Source organism: Meriones unguiculatus, chromosome 7, assembly GCF_030254825.1.
Source record: "Meriones unguiculatus strain TT.TT164.6M chromosome 7, Bangor_MerUng_6.1, whole genome shotgun sequence".
Lineage (NCBI taxonomy): Eukaryota > Metazoa > Chordata > Mammalia > Rodentia > Muridae > Meriones > Meriones unguiculatus.
Genome location: NC_083355.1, coordinates 56,229,660 through 56,254,896, shown reverse-complemented (window position 1 = coordinate 56,254,896; position 25,237 = coordinate 56,229,660). Strand labels below are relative to the sequence as shown.

Sequence of the window (25,237 nt, the reverse complement as noted above, 5' to 3'; positions counted from 1 at the left end):
CAGCCCTGCTGGGCCACAGAGGAGGACATTGCAGCCAGTCCTGATGAGACCTGATAAGCTAGGGTCAGATGGAAGGGGAAGAGGTCCTCCCCTATCAGTGGACTTAGAGAGGGCCAGGGAGGAGATGAGAGAGAAAGGGTGGGATTGGGAGGGAATGAGGGAGGGGGCTACAGATGGGATACAAAGTAAATAACCTGTAATTAATATAAAAAATAAAAATTATTAAAAAAAAGCTGAGGCAAGAGGTTTGCTGAGATTTCAAGGACAGCCTGGACTATGTTATGAGTAACAGGACCATCAGGGTACAAGCAAGGCAGTCTAAAACAACAACAGCAGGCACAGCAATGATAAAGAGAAGACTAAAATATGGGAAAGGTTTTCTTCATGAAGAGTTAATATAAGCAATAACCACAAAATGTTAAAGTATTGATATTTATCTCTCTAGAAACCATGATTTGGCTAAGATGTGAGTCAGAGCAGAATTGCTTTTAGGTTTTTTTAAATTTTAATTTTATTTTTTTCTTCACAATTTATCCATTATACATCTTGTTAGAATCCCCCTCCCTCAACTCCTCCAGTCCCACCCTCCCTCCCTCTTCCCCTCATCCCTTCCCCTAGTCCACTGAAAGGGGGAGTTTGCCACCACTGTCATCTGCCCATAGCTTGTTAAGTCTCCTCAGGACTGCCTGGATCCTCTTCCTCCTTGGCCTGGCAAGGCTGCATCATCGGGGGCGAGTGATCAGAGAGCAGTCAGCTGAGTTCATGATAGAGACAGTTCCTGTTTCCTTCACTCAGAGATCTACATAGAGACTGAGCTGTCAGTTGGCCATGCTATTAAAAACGAGGAAATCATGAAATTTGTGGGCTATTGGATGGAACTAGAAGAGATCATCCTGAATAAGGTAAACCAGAAACAGAGAGACAGGCTCGGTATACACTCACTTATAAGTGGATACTAATTGTATAATATAGGACAGCCATCTACAGACCCAAAGAAGCTAAACACTGAGGAGGACCCTAGGGAGGATGCTTAAATCTCATTCAGAATGGCAAACAGGATAGACACCAGAAGCAGTGGAAGAGAAGAAAGAGATGAGAGCCTACTACAGAGAGTCCTCTGAAAGGATCCACCCAACAGGGGATTGAAGCAGATGCTGAGACTCACAGCCAAACTTTGGGCAGAGAGCAGAGTCTTATGGAAGAGGGGTGTGGAGATAGAGGGACATGGAGGGGGCAGGAGCCCCATAAGGAGACCAACAAAGCTAAAGGATCTGAGCACAGGGGGTCCTGCAGAGACTGATGCACCAACCAAGGACCATGCATGGAGAGGACCTAGACCCCCTGCTCAGATGTGGCCGAATGGCCTTTAGTGTTGCACATCTGTATTGAGCTGTTTCTGTAAGTGAGCTTTGATATGCTTGCTTCAGATTCAGGGCAGGGAAATCTTTCTTCAGGCATAGTAGCCATAATGGCTCAGAAAGCATGGTGCCGGCAGCAAGGGTATTCTCTTCTACCTAGAGCTATGGAATTTTATTCCACAGGAGATGCCAAAGAGCTCACGGCATCGAGATTGCTGACACAAGCTGATCTTGTTCAGTTCTTACACCCCTGGTTCCTGGCCTACTCTCCAGCTGTTTGCACTTGCTACACAGTGGGCTTTCTCAAGACTTTATCTTTGGATCCTTTTCTTTCTTTCTCTGCCTTGGAGCTCTCACTTGGTCTTGTTTCTTCCACAAGCTCTCACTTGGTCTTGCCTCCAGGATTACTCCACATAGCTATTTCTGGACGCATAGTTTTAAGGGTTTATAGAATGTCGGTCTTCTAGAAAACTCAAGCTCATTGTGTCCAGAGGCAAGACGGTTAATGTCAGACAATGAGAGGGTGTTATTATTATTATTTTTAATCTCAACTTTAAAAAGTCTTTGACCATTTGATACATACACACACACATCTGCAATGTACTGCGATCATATTCTCCCCTCATTCAACTGTCTTCTCCCCCTCTTCCCCCGTGTCCTTCTAATCACCAATTAGGTCTTCTCTGGCTCTGTATTTTTTAAAATTTCGGACCACTGAGCTTCATTAGAGTTGCTTGCACATTCATGGGAAGGGAGTTATTTACCAGAGCATGGACAAGTTACCAGTAGCCACATCACTGAAGAAAATGACTCCCGTTCTGGTGACCATTAGCTGCCAATAGCTCCTCAAGGAGGGGTGGAGTTTGGTGAATGTCTTCCTAATTGCAATAGATGGGTCAAGTACCAAAAACTGTGCAGGACTTGTGAAAGCAGCTCCAGCTGCTGTGTGTGCAGAAGGGAAAGGCCAAGCCGTTCCCAGAAGAGACTAATTCACGGCTTTCTTCCCAGCCTCCACTCTCTTCTGTTCTTTCCAACTATTCTTCCACATGTTCCCTGGGCCTTCAAGGAGGTGACATAAATGTTTTGCCTATGGCTGAGCACTCACTAGTTGTTTGTTCTCAGAGCTTTGGCCAGTCATGGTCCTTGTTGTAAGGTACTGCCCAGCGCTGAGAAGAAGGTTCTCTGAGCAAGGCGGGGACTAACACTAGCCAGTGAGCATAAGCATGAGTAAGGAGAAGGCAGCTGAGCTACATGTCGTCCACTTAGCAAAACAATGCTAGTAGCTTCTTCCCCTAAACTTGGGGCCTGCGCCTTTTCTATTCAGAGAGCTTTGAGCACGTTTACACTAGGAGGCCTCAAACGCAGTAGAAAACAGGTGCTTACCCAGCAATCATGCTGTTATCACACCAGTGTATCCCAGCGTTTGTTTCTCTTTGTGACATCATGACTTAGATACAACCCCATGTCATCAATGATCCTTTAAAGCAATACTTACCATGGACAGATAAGGGAACACCTTCTTCTTCCATCTCTATTACTACAATCCTAGATAGATTCTTCCAGCTTCTTGTTTGCCGTCTAAGAGAGCCTTTCTTCACATTTTGCCTCTCCCACCACCAGCCTTGGCTGCATCAAGGCCAGCCAGATGCATCTTCCAAAGGAGCACATTCAATGTAACCCGGATCGAGACTAAAAGCAAAAGCAAAATCTCATTGATACTATAGTTCCTATACACTTTGGTACAATTTCTTCTTTGACATTTAGTTCTCTTTATAATAAATTGCCAATTTATCCTTGTCAATTTATCTTTTTTTATTTCTCTGTTTATGTTTTCCTTTGTAGCCAATTATTCATTATCCTAGACACATTTCACTTTTACTATGCCTCTGCTTTAGTAAAAGTAATATCTAGAATATATTTAGAATAGCAATATCTAACTCTTTTAAAGCAATTTTCACCTTCTAGGCAATAATCTAAACAATTTGTATATATTAATTAACTTAATTTGACCATTACAACAACCAGAAGATGTACATAAACTTATTTGCCCAATTTTATAATACACCAAGGTGAGACAGTTTTAATGACTTATCCTGAGCCCCACAGCTAAGTGATGGTAGAACCAGAATTGGGATACAAGCGAGTCCATACTCTTAGCTTCAATGGGCCTTTGCTTTTCCTCTTGTCAAATTTCTAGCCATGCTTCAGGGCCCATCAAAGTCCTCTCCATCTATCAGCACCCAGGTAAGTGCTGCTTCTTCAATGGTGCCTATTTTAGTCTTCACAAATAGTAGTGATTTTCCTCTGCTTGGAATAGCCCACCAATTTGTTTTTCTGCATTTCTCCCACCACATATACCATGCACAGTAATTTAGTACCTCTCTATTTTTATTCCTTAACTAAATAAATAAGGCCTTGCTCTGGAGAGGTGACAGCCTTGTGTCTTTCAGCACCTAGGAAAGAATTATCCAACATTCAATTAATGTTTACTGAAATTAGTCACTGTTGTTGAAATCATAAAGGACTCGTTCCTGAACTCAGAAACAAAGTAAAAAAAAATTAATGTTTGTTGTACTTAAAAGATCAGAATTATTTATGACAGGTTTTAGGCTGTAGAAGAAAGACAGCTCTTCAGCAGCATTTAATGCTGAACCTTAGCTCATCATGATTTTGAATCCTAAACTAGAATTATTTAGCAGTTAAATATAAGAAAATAACCAGGAGGGAGTAATATATATATATATATATATGTATACCATATATATATATTTATATCTTGTTAGACTTCACACTTTCAGATGCTATTCAAATAAACCATCCTGGAAATGCTTTCTGCTCTTAGAACACGAATCTGACTGTTCTGCACCTCAAGGCATCACATCCATTTGTGCTGTAGCCTCTCCTGTGCTCCTGTCTTCTATTCCTGTGAACCACATAATTTTTTTCCTTTTTGAAGAATCCAGTACAGTATTTGTTTAAACAGAAATGTATATAAATAATTTTTTTCTATTTCAGGTGTTATCATTGATGTATTGAATTTATCACTATCTGCTACTAGTCTTCCTGCTCAATTTAAGACCTCAACTGGGAAAAAGAAACACACACACACACACACACACACACACACACACACACACCAGAAACCAGAGTCTTTCAGAATGAGATGGTTGATTACTAGAGGATAAGCTTTCAATTAGTGGAATTTAACTTAATGTGAGCTGGTCTCTTTGTGATTTCTTTGTATTTCTCTTCGTACAAAAATTACTATTTCATTGTGGGATTTTGTACGTAACCAGGGTGTTTAAATATCCATTTGTTGTACCGTGTACATGGAAGTGGCAAATATTTGGGATGGTGCCAGAGTCAGTGAGCTCATTTTCTCAGCCCATGCTCCGCCGAGTGCTTTAGAAGCGCAGTGAGCAGAGATGACAGTTGCTAATGGAGGACGCAGTAATGCTAATAAGATTGCCTCCAACAGGAGTTGAAGTTGAGATTTCTGCATATAAATAAGATGACAAGCAATCAAGCAGTATCTACTTGAAATCAATTGCTAGAGGCTCTAGGTACCTAGTAGAATTACATTCTTTTGTCAATGGATTTTAATTTCTCATTCTCTCTTCCTTCTGTGTGGTAGAATATGCATATGATAAACTCTGGCCATAGTGAGTTAGACAGCATTCATGATAGAGGGTAAGTTCCCTGCCAAGGGAACAAGTTGTGAACTCCTAGCTGTAAAAATTAATTCTGTGCCATTGCGTCGCAGCCACAGAATTTTTTGGCAGACGTTACGCCAATCTCTGGTATTAAGGCTGGTATTGAGAGAAGGAGATCTTAAAGGATCATGACCTTAACCTGGGATGGAGCTCAGAAGTTGAGTGTTCGCCATGTATGTGAAACCCTAAGGTTCAATTTCCAGTACTAAGGGATAGTTAATGGCTAGAAATAGGTATTTGCTTAATAAAATGCTTGTTGGAGGAAATCATCAGTTGACAATAGTATACAAGGATTTCATTGGCTTACAGGACTAATGCCAACAGGGGTATGCTGGATTCTTTCCAGTCATTTGCATCAGTAGATTCCAATTAGGTCACCAGGAGGTAACAGATGTTATAATAAGTATATTGATTATTGAAGATCTGTCTTATTCATATTTTACTAGTTTTATACACATTAGTACAATGTGTATCGATCATAGCCATGTAGCACTTCCTCCCTCCAAATTCTCCCTGTACCTTCCACTGTCTCCCTCCCAACTTCAAGTCTTTTTGAAATCATTATTAATAGCTTCTTGCATCCAGTTCGTGCTGCCGTAAGTATGCTATCCAGTGGAACGTGATCAAGCTGCCAGTGGCCATGTTTCCAGAGGACAGTGAGTCTCCCTTCCTCAGCAGCTGTAAGCTGCCACTAGGTCCTCAACTAGGAGAGGGACCATAGGGAGCCTCCACCGCCTCTGATGAAGTTGTTATTGGGTTCATGTTGAGCAGGGCTTGTGCAAGCAACCACAGCTATGTGAGTTGGTGTGTGGAGCAGCCATGTCAGGTGTAAGCAAGAGCATTTCACATCTATTGTCTTTTTGTTTTTAAGAGTGTGTATGTGACTATGTGGGGGGGTGGTGCAGAGCACTGGGGACTTGGGTGGTCACATACCTGAAAAGAATTCCTTAGAGCTGGAGTTACAGGCAGTTGTGAGCCTCTTTGTGGGAATTTTTTATATAATTTAATCATATGTCCATTTGTCTTCAAACTCCTTAAAGTGAAAGGTATTTTAGTCATCATTGAAAAACTTAAAATTTAGTGCATGGCAGACCTTTAATCAGTAGTCATGAGATGGGTAAATAAAATCAGTGACAATTAATTACCCAATGTGCTATTTAGATTTATTCATTATTTCTGAGAAAAAGAGGCTTGTACCATTATGAATCCTGGAGTCTTCTATAGAACAAAATCCGTTTATTATTTATTGCATCCATTCATCCGCCATCTTACGCACACTCATATGCACATATACATACATACTTATACACACACAGAGTCACAGTCAAACACACAGACACACACACACATACACAGTGACACACACATACACAGTGACACAGTCACACATATACACAGTCACACCCTTAATTTAACACTCATAAAGTTCTTGAAACGTATGGATAATTTTATAGCTTATGAGGCTTGTCAAGGTTTTCTAATACAAAAGCCCCATTTCATCAATGGTTACACAGAATAGCAATGAAGTTTTTTTTGTTGTTGTTGTTTTTTTTTTAAATGCTAATATTTTGGGAAAAACACTTTAAGTTTTCAGAATTTTACTTCTGTAATGAAAAAACTTCCTCAGGGATAATGTTCAAAGTATTTTAGTACAAAATAGTATTGGTGTTGACAGAGACTCTCAGCCCATCTGGTCCAACAGGCGAGGCTCATCCCTATAGTGCTGGACAGTGTAAATTTAACTGGGGAGCAGAGGCGTTGTGGGGGTGCTGAGTCCAGGCACACTTGCTGGAAAGCAGGGCTTATGTGGGTGTACATATTGTGGTGACCTGTTAGACCTGTAGGCTCAAGTGAAACAGTTGGTTCCCCCTTCTAACTGTCTCCCAGCCACGGCTTACCTCAGTTGCCACCACTTCAAGCTAAGCTGCTTCTGTATCAGTGTGAAGGTGGTGGAGGTGCTGCCAGGGTCTGGAAGTTCTAGGGAGCTGCAGGTGTGGAGACGCTAGTCAAAGTGACGACTGATTTCCTCCTGAGAAATCAAAGGGTTAGCCTCATTAGTTGAATTATAAGAAAGGATCATGTGCCAAGACACAAATGCTTGCCCCGGGGCAGAAACTAACAGCAAGAAATCCATTTACAGCAGTCTCTGCTTCTCATCTTCTTATCTAAAGCAATAACTCTTGCGGAGTTGTGAGGATTAGGAATTAAATAACTCTATACAGCAATTTGTTCTTAAGAAACCAAAAGCATTATTACTCTGTGGCCTTGAGCATGTCACTTTACCTTGCTGAGTGTAAGTTACTTCATGTATGAAGTAGGAGCAATATTGGCACTTAAATTTATAGGTATAAGGTTATTGTGTAATTAAAGTGCTGGCTTCTTTACCCCCTATCTTTCTTCTGAAAATCTCCTTATTCAATGCTGTGTACACACTGCTCCCCCATTGTCTCCCAGTATGCCAAGAAAGCAGCTTACAGCCGATTGCTGAGCAGGGGAGAAAATAGGACTGGACTTCCCGCCGGCCAGGGGAGGAGGAGTTAAAGGAGGAAGTTGGGGATTGGAGTAGAGGATCGGAAGAGAGGAGTAAGATTCGCTTGGAGCAGGGAAAGACGCAAAGTGCATGCGACTCTGGAGTGTGTGCTGGGAGGAAACCAGACTAGTTCAGAGGGTTAAGAATTCACTAATAACTGCTCCGTTCTTGTGCTGAGAAGCTTGCTAAAATAATAGAATTGAAAGGAGCAGGCTCGCTTTACAAGTTTCTCCATAAATTCTAGACCCCTTGTTAAACTAAGTTCTCCCAGCACTTTTCCAGAAAGCGGGAGGTGAATTGAGACAAGCTCCACCCTGTTGCAAAGGAATGTGGAAGGTCTCCACACCGCAGCACTGTGGAGGAGTGTCCAGATCTTCAGTAGGAGATAACTTTGCCTGGTAACCTGTCCAGACCTCACAGCTCCCCCACCCACATCGGGGCGGGACCAGATGGACTTGGCGCCTAAAACGAACCAATCACTTTAAAAGTCAACTACTCTACCAATCCAGTGTTGCCAAGCTTGCAACCTCTGAGATTTCCCCACTACCTTCCTTTAAAAACCTCGGCCTTCTGTCTCTCCTGGCTGTTTCTCGCTGGTATTGTGTGAGGGCAGCCACATCGCGCACGATGGCTCAAATAAACCTCTTGCTATTGCATCGATAATTCGGTCTCCTGAGTTCTTTTCATCTCCCTGTAAATTGGGGTCCCCATGGGCCTAACAATAATAAAGTCTAAATTACTTCTGTGATAGCTGAGTTAAAAGAGAAACTGAGAGACAAACACAGTTTTATAAAATTAATTTTAACATATATCAATGGTGGTTCATAGTTTATATGTACAGAATTTAAAACAATGGCCAAGTAAGAGCGAGCGAGAGAGAAATCATAAAGGGAGGAACTCCAGTTCTCATATTCAGGGTAATATTTGGAAGAAATGAATTACAGACAATTAAGATTTTGGCATAATTAAAAAGAAAACCTTCAGCCATAGGAAAGAATTCGATGAAAAATGTGGTACACTGGCAATGTTCAGATATCCACCTGAGGGAGCGCATTCCTCACAGACTCCTGAGAAGAGGTGATGAAGGAAATAGAACTTGGGGCCACTCTATTGAGGATCTGGAGTGCTGTGCTCCTGTCTATCACATTCTTAAAATAACAACCATCCTTCCTTCCTTCCCTCCTTCCTTTCTTCCATCATCCTTCCCTCCTTCCTTCTCTCCTTCCCTTCCTCCCTTCCTTTCACCTTCCCTCCTTCTTTCTTTGTCCATATGTTCAGGAGCAGGTGTATGCCTGTTTGCACACGGGGAAGTCAGAGGACAGCTAGTCAGTTCTCAGTTGCCACTTTGTAAGATCCAGGTATGGAACTCGGGTTATAAAGCTGGCAAGACAGTACCCCCTAACCACTAAGGCTTCTCACAGACCATTTTTACCATACTTTAAACTGCTTCCTGGTTAGGTAGTTTGATTTTCAGTCTCATACATAAGATGTTCTGCAGCACATTTCAATGAACTATTTCAATGAAATATTCCATCTCCTAAAGATAGCTAAGCACACCTAAGCACACCTTGACATGTGCATAGAACATTTTAATGATTTGTTTTGTGAGAGTTTTTCTTCATTGGAATGTAGGTGATGGGGCAAGAGCTACTACTGAGCTCTAAGTGTATAAATAGCTCCTAACTAGCGCCTTTCTCTGTTTCCTGGAGGAGAAGGAGCCAAGGTGCCCCACAGGTCCTCTCAGTGTGACTTCTCTGCTGCCCAGGGCTTGGGATTACCTTTCTTTCTATGGGAGACACTGTGAGCTCAGTTTTCAGTCATGAACTTAATAAACACATTTTAAGTTGTTGAGAACCTGACTTACATCTACATTTTAAAACTTCACTATTCTTTAATCAGTTTCTTAACTAAAAATGTCTATGGCTACTTCTTAATGACATTTAAAGAATGCCATTTGAATATTATTTTATAGCATGGTTGGCTTTAACCACAGAGGCTTTCCCAGAGTGTGTGTTTTAAGTTTTGACAGGGCCAAGTGACTCTCAGTGTTCTCAGCATCACCATAAAGTGCTGCTTTCCTCTGCATCTTCCTTTGCTGTATGAACAGCAAAACCCTGTCTCATGTGCTGTTTTAATTTATACTTTTGATGCCAAGTTGTCTAAAATATTACTAATGTGAATACTGGCTTCCCCTCTACCCTCCAAGGCCAGCAAGATGGCTCAGTGGATGGATGCTCATTACAAAGCCTGATGACCTGAATTTGGTCCACAGGATTCACATGGCAGGAAGAAAAGAATTGATTTCCTCAAGTTGTCTGCTGACCTCCACATACATCACACACACACACACACACACACACACACACACACACACACACAAATGAAAACTTCAAGGAACATGAGCTCTTAAGTATAAAAAATAAAGACTTTCAAATATGCTAATCTACCTTAATCTTTTCTTAAATATCTTGTTCATATTTAAGAAAAACAAAAATTGTTGATCTACACATTTAGAAATTTCAGTGTGAACAGAAAGGCTGAAAATAATAACAAAGGACTCCTCACACTCCTTCCTTTAGCCAAAGTGTTTGGCCTTAACTGCTTTGTGTGTGTGTGCATATGAGTGTGTGTGTATGTATGTATGTGTGTGTATGTACATGTGTATATGAATTTGTATATGTATGTGTATGTGTGTGATTGTGTATATGAAGGTGTGTATGTATATCTGTGTATGTATGTATGTATATGAATGTGTGTGTATATGTGTGTATGTATGTATGTTTGTGTGATTCCTTGATAGTCTTCAAATGACAGTATACAGAATGTGTAATTTGTGCTTCAAAAATACAATTTATGTCATTTTAATATAACACTTTTTCCAGACAAAAATGCATTCAAAGTGGAAGTGTATATTTTTCTTTTGTGATTTTATTAGGGTCTGAAGCCATCATGTTGGTCATGTGGCATCCCTCATGCTGCTACAACAGTCAGAGGCAGAAATAAGTATCTGTGGTGTTATGCTGTAAGTATAGACTGTTCGGTGGACACAATGACCCAGAGGGTCTCTTTCTAACCCTTATTATTTTGCTTAAACCGATTTTCAGAATAAAATGTAAATTCATGTTAAATACGATTTCTGTATATACAAACTAGCTGGGTGCCTTGGGACTCCTGTCTTGAGCTAAGCCAGGCTAGGCAGTGAGGTTTCTGCAGGTGACTCCTGGGGTGGAGGGCACTGCTCGTCAGAGCCCATTCTTAAAGGGACAGTAGAGACCTGAGGTCCTGAGAGCTTGGGAAAGCCTTCTGTGGAAATGTAGTCTAGTCGATAATATTCAGGTATGAGCAGAGCTAAGCAGGGAGAGGAACACAGTGCCAGGTGCAGTGGGGCCGCCTCTAGAATCTGCATTGGAGCCGCATGACCCTGGGATGGCATGTCTCCAACCCCTCACGCATCCTCCCAACCAAGCCTCAGTATGGGCAGACCTGAGCCGAGTTTTTCAGCCTAATGCCATGCTCCTTCACCCTCCGTCCACTCTCTTCAAGGGATGCTTAAGTGCTAGGCCCAGAGAGAAGTAGGCTTTCATCATTGAGTTTACGGTACATCAGTGGAGTATGGTAGAGGCACATTTCAGTAACGCCATTATTTTCCTCTCGGCACCAGAGAAGCCTTCTTTCTGGTATAGCAGAGAGCGGACACTGGAAATTCTTAACCAAGAGCAAGTAACATCAGATGTTCAATGTTGTGAAGGGGAAAATGAGCAACTATGTATACATGCCAGAGAAACTAGGTGTGGGCTAAAAACCAAAGAAGATTTCTAATAGAAAGCAATGACATAGTCTCAGGATAAACTCACATTTATTGTGTGGTTATTGTTTTGCCAATTATAGAGTTGTATGCTATACAGTAGTGTGCTATACATGAACATAAACACAAATAAGTACACATCAAAGGAACTGGGGAGTTCATTCCAAATTCTCGTTTTCTCCCCATTAATTTGATATTATTTTTAAACTCCAAAAGGAGACCAACAGAGCCATAAAAACTGAGCCTTGGGGGCCCTGAAGAGAATGATACCCCCATCAAGGACAATGATTGGAGAGGACTTAAAACCTAGCTCAGATGTAGTCCACAGACTCAGTCTCCAAGTGGGCTCCCTAGTAAGGGGAACAGGGACTGTCTCTGACATGAACTCAGTGGCTGGTTCTTTGATCACCTACACCTGAGGTGGGGAGCAGCCTTACCAGACCACAGAGGAAGACAATGCAGCCAGTCCTGATGAGACCTGATAGGCTAGGGTCAGAGGGAAGGGGAGGAGGACCTTCCCTATCAGTGGATGGGGGAGGGGCCTGGGAGAAGAGGGAAGGAGGGTGGGATTGGGAGGAGATGAAGGAGGGAATCACAGCCAGAAAACAAATTGAAGAAATTGTAATAAATGATAATAATAAAAAAATAAAAAAATTTAAGTAAGAAGTTTTTCTCAGTATGGACATAGTCAAATGTTAGAAAGCAAGTACTCTATTTAACATCAAAGAAAATATGCTAATTTATGGAAACCAGATGACATCACTTAACAGAGAATTCAAAAATAATATGTGAAATTGACAGGCCTTATAATCAATCAGACAGTTACTTGAATTAGTCTTTAGAAAAATCTCAAATCAGCTTAAAATTCTACATAGCTTCTTTCCTAGAATCTGAAAATTGTGAATTTGATCCTTGGAAAAGACTTGTAGTTATGCTCTTTAATCCATCAACTCACAAATAATGAATGTTTAGGACAAAATTTCAATTGACATGCTTGCAGTAATGACATTGCCACAATATTTAAGGAAAAATTAATTTGTGAATCACTTCAAAACATTTTCCCTAATAAAAACTGTATTCTAAAAAAATACAGAAAATATTTGAAGGTCAAATATTAATTTTAGTTCCTGTTTTATTTATTGATTGATTGATTAAAGTGTGCATGCTTGTATGTGTTCAGGTGCATGTTTGTGTGTGTGTGAGCACCAGTACGTGTGCGCTGGTGTAAGACAACAGTCCTCAGGAGTTAACCATCTTGCTTATTGAGAAGGGTCTTTCCCGTGACCTGGGGCTCACTCTTCAGAGGGCCTGGCTGGCCAGGGAGCCCCTCGGACCCTCCTGCCCCTGCCTTCCCAGCACTGGGACAAGACTTTTCATGTGGATTTTAGGACTGAAGCCAGGTCCTCCTGCTTGAGCACCAAGTACTTTATTGACTGAGTTGTAAGCCCAGTCTGCAAATCAAGTCCTCAATAAACATTAAGCAAAATTATTTTATTTTGTTTTCTAGATTTTAGGTTTAAAACTGTTGCTGGTCTGACTCCATGACTCTGTCTGCTGCTGAGCTTACAGCCTGAGTCCCAGCCCTCAGAGCCACGTGGTGGAAGAGAGCAGACTGGCAGCTGTCCTCTGACCTTCAAATGTCCCACAAAATGCTAAGCAAGCAAACAAACACAAAAATAAATGTATGAATGTAACTTAAAACTCTTTGGTGTTTTGTGTTTTTAAGTTACAATGAATCATCATTTATTATATATATATGGAAGAAAGTAGTTGATATCTTCAACATAAGAAAACCTTTAGATATTGTATGGAAAGCAAATACTAATTCACCTTTGCTTCAGGTGTTGAATTTTCTCTGGGATTTTCATATTCCTTCATGCACTTTTCCTGAAGAAGCAGAAGGGGTACAAGGGCTGTTATGTGCAGTAACAGGCTTGAGAATAGGTCAAGGGTGTAGTCAGCATGTGATGGTTTTAAGAGACTCACTCCTACATTTCTCCATAGCTGGTGTAAAGTTCTGCTGCTACATCTCTGTGAGTTTGACAAGATATCGGGCCCTAACGCTCTTTTCAAGTCTATAAAAATTCAGTGCTATATTTTGTAAAATAAAAGAAAGAATTTTGGGGAGAGTACAAAGATTTCTCCTTAGATTCCAACAGCCCTTACAGGCCAATCATTAAGACCATATATATATATATTTATATAAAATATTAAAAAATATAAATATATATATTTGCTGGTTAGAGTCTTCTATAATCACACATTTCTAATTTTGCGTTTGCATGACCAAAAGAGAATTCCCAATAGAATGACCTCTCTGTGCTTCATAAAGTAGACTGTGAATTCAGTTCTGCTTTCCTTTTTATCTGTGTAGCCATTAAGGACACATGGGCAGAGCCATCATGTGCTCATTTAGGACTCTCTGAAATGTCTTCTTAACTCTGAATGCTCAGGCTGATTCTGTTAGTTTTTTATGATGTTCTAGTGGGAGAATTTAATGTCCTTTCTTATACAATACAAATGTCACACTCTGTCCAGTCTCTTGTCTTTAACCATTGAAGTCTTCAGATATTTTTCTTTCCAGCTTCTGCTCCCCTTCTATTGTGGGGAGGTTTCCACAGTCATCAGGTGGTATTGGTGAAGAGGTTCTGCCAATATAGGCAAATAAACAGAAAAAGTAAATACTATTTAATTACATACGGCATGAATATCTCCCCTAAAAATTCATAAACTGAAACCTAATTACAGAGATTAGGTTTCAGAAGGTATGCTATTAGAAGGTATGCTTTGGTTGATGGTCATGAACCCTATTTCATCATGAGTGTGAACAATGTTCTGCCCTCTGCTTGTGCCATTTGAGGACACAGACAGTGCCATCTGTGATGAATGGTCTTCACCACACAAATCTGCTGCTTCCTCGGTTGTAGACTTTCAGTTCTTTAGAGCTGTTAGCAATGCTTCTATTGTTCATAAATTTTGCTTTTTTATTTTTGGTTGTTGTTAGATAAGGTGCTTTGTTACAGCAGCCTACAGAGACCAAGGCACTTGTAAACACGAAATTTCACTATCATGATCTCAACAAGTATACAATATGCCCAGAATATTTAATAAGCTGTAAGAGATTAGAAACCAGCAGTAGTATCATGGTTAACGATGAAAGACTGGACGTCCTGCATGTTCAAATCAGGGGTCAGGCTGATTCTCTCCCAGCCATTCCAGTGTTGTCCCATAAGAATTAGCTGGGTGAATTAGAAAAAAGTAAAATAAAATGTACTTAAGGAACTGGTAATAAATTTAGCAAAGTTTAATGAAAATCAAAATAGAAAAAAATCATTTGTATATCTATAAACTTAAAATGAACAATCAAAAAACTGCTATTAAGAAAATAGCATCCCTGGGCTGGAGAGATGGCTCAGAGGTTAAGAGCACTGGCTGCTCTTCTAGAGGTCCTGAGTTCAATTCCCAGCAAATACATGGTGGTTCACAACCATCTGAAATGAAATCTGGTGCCTTCTTCTGGCATGCAGGTGTACATGCAAACACACATTGTATACATAATAAATAAATAAATCTTAAAAAAAAGAAAGAAAATAGCATCCCAAACAATAAACATTTAGGAACAAATTGAATAATAGAAATGCAAAACTATACTGGAAAAATTATTAAACACAGCAAAAAATAAAGAAAGAAAGAAAGAAAGAAAGACACAGTAAAAAGAAATATAAAGACATAAATAAATGGAAAGACCCCTACATTTAATATCATAAGAGAGTCAATCCAATCCAAATCCAAATTTCAGATGACTTCTAGATAAACATCTGAAAGTCAAGCTAATACCTCATAGCAAATTCAAGAGAAGCAGAACACCCAAATGCGCCTTAAAAAAACATTAAAGTTGAGGAACTAATGCCTTTCAATTTTATAACTTATTTCAAAGTTGGAATAATCAAGAGGATGTGACCCTAGCACAGAAACAACCATATAAACCAAAGTAATAGAATTAGGAATCCAGAAATAAACACCAATATTTATGATTAATTTGTTTTTCTTAAGGGTGCCAAAACAATTCAACAGGAGAAATATAGTCTTTCAGTTTGTTCAGAGAAGGGGACATTCACATGTGAAAAAAAAAAATGAAGTTGGCACCTTATCCTACACATTTAAAAAATTAACTTAAATGAATTGAAGACCACAAAGAAATTAGGAGTTAGATTTTAATGACATTGGTTTTGTGAATTACTTCTTAACTATGACACTAAAAGCACACCCAATTAAAGAAACAATAAATACTAGCCTTCATAAAAATAAATTTCTCCTTGCTTCAAAGGATTACACAATAGCCAAAAATTGCATACAGTCTGCTTGTCCATCAACAGATGAATGGATAATGAAAACGTGGCACATTTATACAATGAAATATTATTCAGCTGTCAAAAATGAAACCATGAACTTCACAGGTAAATGGATGGGGCTAGAAAGAAATCACCCTGCATGAGGTAACTCAGACCCCAAAAGACAAATTTGGTATGTACTTTCTGCTCTGTGGATTTTAGTTTTTAAGTCTTCAATAGGCATGCCATAATTCATAAATTCCAATCACAGAGGTTAGGTATAGAGTAAGGGACTAGTGGGAGGGCAAGAACTCCTAAAGGAAAGTGAAATAGAATATATAGTTATGAGGAGGTGGGGTTGAGGGAGACTGGAATGGGAGGATTAAATAAAACAGGGAGAAAGGAGAGAAGTAAGGGAGGGAATAAAGGGAGAGACAGCTAAAAGCAAGGTCCATTTAAAGGGTCATATGGAAACCTATTACAATAGAATCTTCTTAAGGATATATACATATAAAGAGAGACCTAAATGAGTTACAAAATAGTGAGAAAGACAAAGTCCCAACTTGACATTTTTTGCCATCAAGTGAAATCTCCAGTGGTAGGAATAAGCTACATCTGATGAATTGCTGGCCCCATGGAAACCCGCAAACAACCCAGGGCACTGCCAAAACTGTAGTTTGCACGACATAAGCTGATGAGGTTCTATTGCTGTAGATGACACGTAGATTATCTCATTGACCATGGAAAAGCTGGTGCCTAGCTGGAGACTTTACCCATCTGGATAGTATTCTCGGTGCTGGAGGGCACTCTCCACGCTGCCCGAGGAGAAGGGTAACCACCACCCCAGGGACAAACCTGGGGTCTACAGTGATGGCCTGCCTATGTATGCTGGTATTAGCACAAATGTGAAACACCCAGCTATTATTTGATTGGACTTAAGGCCCATACCATGAAAGAGAACCCATGGCTGACACTGCTCAGACGGCCAAGAACCTTAGACTAGACAGGCCATTGGCTTAGGGAAAACAAACAAACAAACAAACAAACAAACAAACACATAGTATTGTTCTGGTAAGGGAGTATAGCAATAAAATGACTCCCAACAACTTTCTGCTGTACTCTTAGATCAGTGCTGCTCAGTCATGACCAGAGACGCTTCCTCCTGCAGTAGATGAGCACTAACACAGATACCCATCATTGGACAATTACACTGAGAGCGAGAGACCTCAGGACACTCAGTCCTAAACTGAATCTCTTCACCAGGCCCCCCTCCTCCATTTTGGGGCTCAGGAAACTATGTGGACCAGAAGGCAGAAAGATTGTAGGAGCCAGAGGGAATAGGTGATACAAAGGAGCAGTGTCTTCCAGGTACAACAAGACCAGCACACATGAACTCACGGAGACTGTGGCAGCACGCACAGGGCCTGCACAGCTCCCACCTGGACGGCATCCCAGTGTTGAGAAGGGGATTAGGTATGAGCTCTCATCCCTCACCAAAAATTCTATTTGCAATTGACAACCACTTGCAAAGGATGAATTAGTTTTCTTCAATGAAGTTTTACTGCATATACAAACCACACTTAAGGGCAGACCTCGTGCCTGGAAGTAGATGGCCAATACCAAATGAACTCATTGATACAAGTGGAGATGTTCTTGGTCTAATGTTTTTTGTGTTCGGGATTTCTTTTTTCCCATACTTGTCTTTTGCTTGTGTATTATGGTATCTAATTTTGTGTTTTTATTGGTTTTGAGTTTACATGTGTTGTGGTTGCTTTGTTTGTTTGTTTGTTTTGTTTTATTTTATTCTGATTTGTTTGCTGTTTGTTTTCTAAAGCTAGAGAAAATGAAGATGTGGAGAGGCTTTTGGAAGGGAAGGGGAAGGGAACAATTATCAGACTATACTGTATGAAGAAAAAATTCTTTTCAATAAAAAAGAAAGTTAAAGGACAACTCAAGAACTAGTCGAAAAATCTGTAAATCATGAATATAAGAAATATTTTTTTTTAATCTGGAAAGCCAACCATGTTGTAACTCAATAACAAAACAATCAATCACCTAGCCAATTTGAAAAATCTGCAAAGACTCTGAAGAGACATTTTTTTCCAAATAAAACTTAGAAATGGCAAATAAGAACATGAAAATATTCTCAACATTATTAGTTACCAGATAAATACACACTTTCTATTCTCACCACATTACATAGCGATAACAAAAGAGACAGAATAACAATGCTGAAGAAGATGTGGTGAAATTGTGACCCTCTTACGTTGTTGGTGAGACTAGAGTGAGCATAAACTTTGGCAAACATACTGCCAAACATAGCTACAATATGGTCAAGTCTACGCTACACATGTTCCCAAGAGAAGGAAAACACATATCACATACCAACATTTACATGACTGTTCATAGTAGCTTAGGACACACAAGCTAAATATGAAAACCAACACAATTGTCCATCAAATGGTGGACAGATAAATAGTGTTGTATCTATAAAGTGAATATAATGAATCAATTAAAAGTAACTTAAGTACAATACATGCTACAAACATGGGTGAATCTTGCAAACAGTGTGAGTGAAAGAAGGTAATCACAAAGAGCATATATTGTGTAATTGCACCTACGTCTAATACTTAGCAAGCAGATATGTAGAGAGAGGAAACCGACTAGTGTTTGCCTGCACGTGGAGAAAGGAAGAATGACTGTTACTAGGCGTTTGCTTTCTTTCAGGGGAGGGCGCTATGACCTGAAGTTGAGAGCATAATAGATGTATACTCCTGAAAATATCTTAAGAGTTGTTGAATTGCAGTTTAAACAGAACAAACTATGATATGCAAGTTATACTTCAATGAAGCTGTTATCAAAGTAAAGGGAAGCCGACCAAACAAAGGACGCTGGGCCTTGGCGATGAGGAGGAGCAGGCCCGAGTTCCAGCTCCGTCCATTGAAGAACCTGGTGACATGGGGGAGGAAGGCTTTTCAGGGAGGCTGCTGCTGCTTCCCCAACCCAACTTTCTTCTTCAAACCCTCTCCTTTCGTTTGTATCTGGTGTGTATGTATAATAGAAAGCCAATTATGTTCATTCAAAATCAAAGGGGACAATATAAGGTTTAGGTCTATAGCTATGTAGATCCCAGCACCCAAGAGGATTGCAATGGGGTCTTCCAAGAGTCTGGAAATAACTTCGGAAGCCATCAGGGTTCTAGAAAAGACAATGGCACTTGTGAGAGGACAAGCCAGGACAGCGTCATCTGGGGGCTGCAAAGCAGTTCCTTCACTCCCATCTCTGTGCCTTCACAGTCATATGAGCCTGTCACATATGAGTCATATGAAGGCTGCCACACGCTTGCTACTGTAGGTGTCAGTCTAGCAGGAGGGGACATGGGCTGCTGGGAGTGACAAACATGGGTGTCTGGGGCAAGCTCAGCTGGGCACACTGGGCCTGCACACCTTTGCTTTGGCATGGCCATGGTGATAAATTCCTAGAAAACATTACCAAGACAGTTTCTCCAAAGATCCCTAGGCACTCCTGTGATTCTTTCCTGTGTCCTCTGGGATCTGGCCACCCTGTTCCTCGCTCTTCCACGAGTGGATGTACTTTAAGAGGGCTGTGAGGGTGGGAACCACCTTTTTAATTCTTCATAAGCAAAGCATTTCTGTAGGGGTCCAATCAGCTTTTAAAGTCTTGAAGAAGAGAAGGCTCCACAAAGCCCCTCAGGAAACCTTTTCTCAGATGTAATTCTTTGTGTCTGACCTAAGGCCTCTGCGCTGTGTCAGTCACCTCCCTGAACCCGGCTCTCTGTGTCTGGGAAACAAAGCTCTTTCGTACTTCACAAGGAAGTTATTTGGATAAACTAATGAATGGTTACAAGACTCTGAAAGTGTAAATCGCTGCATAAATACTTAATGTCTATATAAATACCTTCGCTTCTGCCTGAGGGTGGCCAGGCTCTTTGAGAGGTTCAACTTCATGGAGCACTTGGACGGCAAAGATAAAGGCCTGCTAAGTGAGGATCAAGTGTTTCTGCCTTCTATTATGTACATTATTGTTGTGAAGGCTTTTCTAAAATAGAAACATAGTAAATTTTAGAGCAATAAGAATTTCATGGTTCCTTGAGATTGTAAGCTCTTTCAATCAGATCTGTGTTCAATCCATGCTTTTAAATAGTATATAATTCTCAAGCGTTGTTAGAGTGGAGAAATTGCGTACAAGTGCTTTCTCGTGGGGAATGAAGGGATGGGCTAAATATCAGCACTATATTTTTTTTGTGATTTCTGTTTACTTCTTTTCTATTTTTAGGGCATTGTTTCATGTTTCTCTCTCTCTTTCTCTCTCTCTCTCTCTCTGTGTGTGTGTGTGTGTGTGTGTGTGTGTGTGTGTAATACTTGTGCATATATGTCTAGAGGTCAGAGTTTAACAGAGGGTGTCTCAATTAGCCATTCTCCACCTGAGTTTTTGAGATAGAGTCTCTCCCTGAACTTGGAGCTGACTGGCTGGCTTGCTTGGATTGGCCGGCAAGCTCCAGAGATCCGCCTCTTTCTAAACTGCCTCCCCTCCAGCCCTGGGTTACAGACCCAGGCTGTTGCAGCTGGCTTTGACATGCTGCTGGGGTCTGAATGCAGGTCCTCACACTTCCACAGTGAGCCCACTGCCAACTGAGCCATTTCTCTGGCTTGTGGTCTGATTTCAAAATAAAGTGGATATTTGGAGTGTGCTTCTATCAAGGTTTATTTTAATACTCAGAAGTCAGGCAAAGTTTTGGAGATGGTGTGGATAGAGTTGTTGTCTTTAATAAATCATTTTTGCCTGGCCTTTTTTGCAGATGAGAAGGACATGTGATATAGACTATTAGACTTAGGGGCATCCTCCACTTCCACCTCATGACCTCACATCCTGGAGTGACAATCAGTCAACAAAGACAAAAGAATAATTCCAGAGCCAGAGGAAGTAAAGTGATCACTGGTTAAGCAGCGGAGGCAGAGCGATTAGGTGGGAGGGCTCTTCCTCCTGAGGTGTCTTGCAGCTTCAGGTACAGCTCTTGTCATGGCAGACAAGAAGCACAAGAGATAGAGAGACAGATGGTTCTCTTTGGAGCAGGTTTGCACACACCTTTGGCTTCTGTTGGGAAAGAGAAGCTCCCACAGGACATCTCTAAGCTTTCGCACTTCATCTCTCCCACTGCTGAGCTTCAAGTTCTCCCATCCAAGATGGCGGGAAGGCTAAATCAGGTGCGTAGATGTAGCTTGCAGTCAGATGAACACCGCACGGTTTCCAGGAACTGTGTAATTAATCCGAACATGACGTTTTCAGATTTGATTAACCTCATATGGTCAGCAGATAAGCTCGAGTTGAAGGTTACTGCCCTGTGCTGTATTTTTAGGAAATTTCTTAAATAACACAAGTAGAAAAAGATGCTGATCATGTCATGGCCAGGGACTTGGGTTCAGCTCCTAGATACAGTGTATGAAATGCTCTGCTATATTTACTATATAGAGATATTGATTCAGGTTTATATTTATGGATTGCAAATTTTATATGGGTACATTTTATATACGTATCCATATATGTGATATATATATATATATGTACATATGTGTGTGTGTATTTCCAACTTAAAATGCCATCTAATTGCTTGACTAAAGGCACTCAGTTTCTGCTTAGTTCCCAATCTTATTCTTGTCCTCTGTATACACAATACACCCAGAGTTATAGATTATTTAACGTGTGCTGAATTTCAGCTCAAACCTAAAGCTTAAAGATTTAATTTTCTGTTGGTCTTAATGAAATAACCAAAGCATCAGCTCCCTGTGGGGGGATATGAAAAGTAGTGTCTAGAGACCCACTAAAACATTTGCAGACCTCCTTGGTTTTCTGTTTTTAATGTGATGAAAATTTGTACAAATAACAAAGGAAGAATGTCATGGTAACGAAAACATTTCCTATACATGTATTTTAGAGGGATGCGAAATCAAAGGTCTTCAAAGAATTACTAGGGCTCTTTCTAGGAGGTTATTGACAAATATGTAGTTTGTCTCTGGAGTTTGTGCCTCTTTCACAGATTGGTGTATTTGTGATCCCACCGGCAGAATAAGTGTCTGTAATTCGTTTCTCCTTGTTAACTAGTGCGCCTTTGTGTGCAGGATGATTGGCAGCCAGCTCGGCTGAGTCCCAACGGATGAGCTTGTTAGCAAAGCCCTAGCATCCCTGCTCTAATAAAGCATATCAGCAGTACATTTTGTCCTATCTATTAGCCTCTCTGTTTCTTTTTTTGTGAAAAGCCGAGTGTCCCTTTGAAGCAATGACAAATAAACCCTGAACTGAAGTGCTAGGCTGCCTTACGGACAGCTGGATAGTAAATGTCACGCCGTGTAGAGAATGCCTATTATCAGACTGAGCCATTTGTTCCCAGCCTTTCAGTATCTTAATGTAATACAAAATTGCTAAATCAAGCCCCATGTCTGTGACAGAACATAATTAATGAGAAAGCAGGAGCCAATTCAACACTCTTTATTGGGACCTAATTGGCTCAGGCAACAGAGTTGTCACTCAACAAGAGACTTCCTTTAAAGCAATTTTGTTCTTGGTTGTATTACAGAGCCTATTAAATTGTCCCCTCCTTGATCACACAAAGAAGTATCTGCATGCAATAATTAGCTTTTCCAGGGGGAATTTTTTTTAACTCATGCAACACCGGATCTTTTTAAAACTGTCTGCAAAAACCCTGCGGCCAGAGGCTGCGCTGCCATGCTGAGCAGCGCCGCAGGCTGCTTTCCATTCTGCATAGCACCAGGAATCTGTGCTGCAGAGAGCTGAGAGGGAGCCCGAGGAAAAGAGAAGCGTGCTCAACTGTGGGGGATGGGAGCGTGATGAGTGATGAGGTGGTGGGCCCAGGAAACCACTTGGTTGGGTAACTGTAGCTCTCTCCACAATCCACCCTTAAAAGGAGCACAGTCGAATACTTATTTGTATATATCTAAATTTGTGGGCTTTTTTCATAGCCAATTCATTTGGTAATCAAAATTAGCAGAGTGATGGCAGGGGCGGAGGTTCGGTACACATGGCAGCTGGAGGGTCTTGGCCTATTGATGTGCTTGACTGTATCTCGGGGTTTCCTGAGGCACACTGTTTACAAGCCCGCACGAACATTTAACGCTGTGTGACTATTTACTGCAATCTGAAATTTCGCCCTGGAGACTTATGGCCTCCCATCCCCCTCATTTAATAAGTCTCAAGATAAATTTATTCGGGGTATGCATACTATTGTTTTAAAACTGTTTTCTCCCTGTCACAACACCACAGACTCCAAATAAATCTGTGCCTTGTCTTGATGAGTTTGAGGCTAGGTGACATGCGGCGAGTGGAGGCCATGGTGAACAGCACTTAAGCTTTACACAGGCATTTGCTGGGGTCTGGGCAAAAAGCATCCAAACCAGGGGCCGAGCAGACGGAAAGTTGTAGGCAACACACCTTCAAACATACACGTTAGGCAATCACAAGCATTGTTTTGAAGAAACCCCCCGTAACAGTTGATATCTGAAATTATTAAAGGCTGGTTTAAGTGGCAACAGTCTGAATAGTCTAAATACAGGCAAGAATGTGGACCCTTTCTTGAAATGGCTGTCAGCTTCTCCCTTCTGTGCCTTCGGAGGCTGCAAAGCCTGGTGACACGGCAGCGGCATTTGGCTGGATTTTGTTACTTGCCCCAACGCGGAGATGCCAGCTATCAGGAGAGGGGAGAAGGCAAGCCTCTCAAACAGGGGAGGAGAGAGCTGCAGGGGGCAGAGAAATCTCGGGATCTGCCCCAGCCCTGAGCTGCTGCTGCAGACGGGCGGGCGAGGTGCCATGATCCTGTGATCCTCGGACCGGCTGGGGTCTGCCGGCATCTGTCTCAGTCACCGGTGACTGACTTGAGTCACACAGGGAAAACTTTCCAGCTTTCCAGCCCCCCTCCAACCCACCCCTACAGACTGAGCAAAAGCAGACTCATGGATGCACTCCGAATGTTTGAAAAATATTAGTTGTTATTTCAGAGAGCAGGAGAAAATCAGACTAACAGCAACATGACTGTAGTCATCAACAGTGTCCTTTCCCAGGTGACTCTTGAACCTCATGGAAGCGCATTCTCAACGAAGATTTATTAGTCTGGTCGGGAATGCACCATTATAGCAATAGCTGCCAGAATCTAATTTGCTTTAATTAATCATTTGCTTCATAACACGGCGATTCTTCCCCTCCCCCTCCTTCCTTTTAACTGTCTAGCTTATTTTAAAACATTAGATATTGCACTGTGGAAGGCTGATGAAACTGAAATTGAATGCTGTAAAAGTTAGATTAAAAATTCATTTAACAGTATAAACATTTCAGGGTGCAGTACGTTGCCGATCAGGTCAAGTGCGTAGGGAGCGGTAGAGCGGCCGCCAAGCTGAGGGACAGACATTGTCAGAGGGCACTCCAACGGCTGCAGCTCGCCTAATTTACACGTTACAGGAGGCTTAGAAACCGCCAGCTAGGAGTCCCGTGACGGTTACTCTGCCTCTGAGCAACGCCGAGGCTAGGAAGTGGGAACCATGCTCGAGCTCAGTTATCAGTGTCACGGCTCAGGATGAACTGAAGTGGGACTGAACGCTCCACTTCCTACCGCTTTTAGAGGACGCAGCGTTTCCGGGATCTTCACCGCGCTCTCGGCGCCGCGCCGCGCTGGGGGGCCTGTCCTGCACCCTCAGGGCTGGCCTGCGCGGACCCCAGCCCGCCGGGAGGGGCACAGCGCAGCCGCAGGCCGAGGCGTCGGCCTTCGCGCCACCAGGAGGCGCTCGCGGACACCTCGTGACCCAGCCGCACAGGCTGAAAGCAGGATGGAGCTGGGAAAGCGATTCCAGGGACCTGGAGAGGAGCATTGTAATGGCCTGCTCCTGAAGTGGCTGATGGAATGCTTTCCTGTGCTAAGCTCCTGGGAGCTGGGATGGAGAAAACATTTGTCTGATTTAGGAACCAAGCAAAATGCGTGTGCTTACGTAACACTGTAAAGGAAAATGACCCAACTTAGCAGTAGCCTGAGCCTGGAACACAGAGGGGCTATGTGTTTGCCATTATAATTACGCAGCCCTAATCTGTGCTGTCCATGCAAACATCTCCTGTATGGACCCCGGTGTGACATCGAGTGTCTGCTTCTTCTTTCTGTAGCGCAGTTTGTATCACCTCCAGCCTCAAAAGGCTTGCCATCATGTAATAAGCTTAGAAACGATGCCTCATACGAACTAGCGGGGCTATTTGTTGCAAAATATTTTGAAATTTGGTCACTGGCCAACTTTTAATAAGCATATACAAAATTAAATAAGTATTTTGCAAAGAAGCAGACATGTGTGTGGGTGCTGAACTTTTTTTTCTTAAGTGGATTTTATGTTTGCTTTTAGACGCAGTTCTAGACCTCACGAGAAAATTACTGTTCTAGTGTTACAGGCCCATCTCTGGTTCTTTCTTTCTTTTTTCTTTTTTGTAAAATATAA

General features: G+C 41.5%; 1 long non-coding RNA gene across 1 annotated transcript; it reads right to left on the bottom strand.

Annotated features, from left to right (window-relative positions):
- Positions 1 to 2,859: 2,859 nt before the first annotated feature.
- Positions 2,860 to 24,525, bottom strand: LOC132655221 (uncharacterized). The gene is made up of 3 exons (XR_009592952.1): positions 24,373 to 24,525; positions 6,970 to 7,100; positions 2,860 to 3,047 (listed from the first exon to the last, which is right to left on the bottom strand). It is a non-coding gene; the product is annotated as an uncharacterized LOC132655221 (long non-coding RNA).
- Between the last annotated feature and the right edge of the window lie 712 nt (positions 24,526 to 25,237).